We start from the raw sequence: 2,750 nt of genomic DNA on the forward strand, positions 1-2,750 counted from the left end.
ATTTCAGGATCGATAGGTTTTAACAGAAGCTTAAAGAACTGCACTTCTTCACTGTCTGCGAATTTCTTTGTTTTTACACAATCTGTAGAGATGATGAAATAATGGAATTGCGTTATTCCAACAAATGACTTATACAGTGGTTTAAAGTAGCTGTCCCATTCATACCAGACGACTTTTTCAGGCGATACAGCTTTATTATAACCCCCATGTGATGATGCCTCGACACACTGCATGCGTGTGGATGTTACTGACAGCATACTTACTTTTGAAAATACCGAAGTAACGATCAGGCACGAACTTAGTGTACCCTGTAAGTAGAAAATTGAATAAAATAGTTTTGTTAAGACCCCGAGCCAAACGCTATTGCAGATATGATAGCACAGTGTTATTCTTATGCTGCCCAACACAATTGTCACAGAGAAGAACGAGAGTTTCAGTGTCTTTATARTAGGTTTCCAGGTGATAATGCAGGATGCTCACAACGCAGTTCGGTCCTTTACCAACGTCATCTTTTTCGTCTAGCATGTAATTGTCCTGTAAAAAAAAAATTATAAGTAAGATCCTGTAAAGACGAGCAATTTGAGTTCCTATGATTCAGTTTGAAATTCTAACCTCAACTTTTTTTTTCGTCTGTAATTCCGAAGACTCCGCACCTCTTGATTGCTTTGAAGTATGCTGTACCAGGTTGTTGTGGACTGACAGGGTAGTGAACGGTTTGGGCAAAATCAAATGACAAAACGACTGTTGTAGGGTCAGTATTTCTACATCAACTTTGATAATATTCTTGTTGATTTCGGACTCAGTGGAGGTGATCAAGAAATTGATTAAGCTTCTGTTCGCGTTCAATGTCAGTAACACCTTTGGCTTACGCAATCGATATTGCGTTTCCTATTAAAAGAAAAAATATTGAATTTAATCTCAACGTTTGATACAACTATAAAATGAGCGAATAATGAGCTACTTACCACGGCAGACATCGCAGAGATCATCCGCTGGTTTCATAACTGTAAAGTAAGGTACGTATTTGGACCATATCCGTCGAAAACTGCGATTACTCATCTTCAATTCCTCATCACTGAGTGAAGAAATGTATTTTTGGGAGTCGTCCGGGCAGTGGAAGAGCCATTAAATCGGCTATAGACTCGATAAGTTTAACAGCTTTTTCGATGTCAGCCGGTTTAAACGACTTTGGATGTGTACTCGGKTGATTTGCCAGTCCGTGTTGGCGCACTGTTAYACCCTGTGCRGCAWAATGACGTACTAAATGTTCGTAACGCTTCTTCCCRCACGCATGTACAAAAAGGAAAAACGAACGACAAGCAGGTACTCTGCAGAAGGTAAATGTAATTTTATGCCTCATAACTTCTGTATCCTGTCTCTGTCCATATTTCTTCCACCCAGCAAGCTTWGCGTATACACTTTCTAGCTYTTCGTTACWCATAATTMCAGCTTCGATGTGACTTAGTATCACTAAATCAAGTTCATTTGTCGACATATCTAAACAATTGTACCGCGTACTCTCGATCATTTCCCGTGGTATCAGTGTATGACATTTATTATTACAACAATCTTTTGACAGAAATTTTGTTACCAGCTCCTCCTCCTTTACTTCAACAACAGACAGGTCAATCTTAACAAAAGTTTGTTCGGTATCATCTTCTGCCTGTGATACACATACTTCGTCTTCATCATAATCGCTCTCTTCATTGTTTTCATCATCCTTTTCATGGAAATATTGTCCGTATACGGCACTGAACTCCTCATCAACACTCATGTTTCACTTACACAAATGTGATAACAGAACATCCACACTAGCAACTTACACGATGAACTACATATAATAATATGCCAACCAAAAACAACACTTACTGGACGTCCTTGAAGCCTCTGGAAAGGAGAACAATTAATGAGATAACGAGAAACTGACGAAACGTGTTTATTTTTAACAGCTGTTTCCCARAAAACTAGTTTTTGCACGTTAGCTCCCTTTTCGTAGACCAGGTCCCATATATGCATACATAAATATATGCTATACTGGAGGACCCGYCCACGCTTCACTGTGGCCGATACAAAAATAATACYACTACTGCCATCTTTATGATTTYTATTAKTTGGATTATAATTATTAGTTAATGAGATATAGCATTTCTGTGAAGTGGCTTGTGTTAGTTTACAAAAAAATGAGTAATAAGGCATTTCATGTGCTAATAAAGCATTGCTTTTTGGGGGAAAATACTGTTGAATTTGGGCTCAGAGAAATCCACCGTTGAAAAGATATTTTGTAAGCTGGAAACAGGTGAAATGAGCACSGAGGACAATGATGCTTTAACGAGGCGAAAGATCTGTGCAAAGTGGGKGACTCGYAAGTTCATAATCCAACAAAAACAACGAATAACTGATTCTGAGAAGTGTTTAAGTGCCCTCTAATGGGAATAAAGCCGAAATTTTTCGTCGGTGATAGAAACATAGCTCCATCATTTTCCACTGGRGTCCARTCGACAGTTATTCTAGTGGACTGCACGTGATGAACCGGTACTCAGGCGTGGAAAGACGAAAAATGMGGCTGGAAAGGACMTGACATCAGTATTTTGGGATGCACTATACCACGTGCACTCAATGACTGATTACTGAGCCAGTAGATTATTCACTGCATATTTTGTTGCACTTCTTTTCTACTATTCGAAATACTTAGCAATTGTTTCATTTTTGAGGACGAATCTGTTTAAAATTGTACGCATATGTTCAAATGA

Source organism: Bactrocera latifrons, unplaced genomic scaffold (assembly GCF_001853355.1).
Source record: "Bactrocera latifrons isolate USDA-ARS-PBARC rearing strain unplaced genomic scaffold, ASM185335v1 scaffold_84, whole genome shotgun sequence".
Classification (NCBI taxonomy): Eukaryota; Metazoa; Arthropoda; class Insecta; order Diptera; family Tephritidae; genus Bactrocera; species Bactrocera latifrons.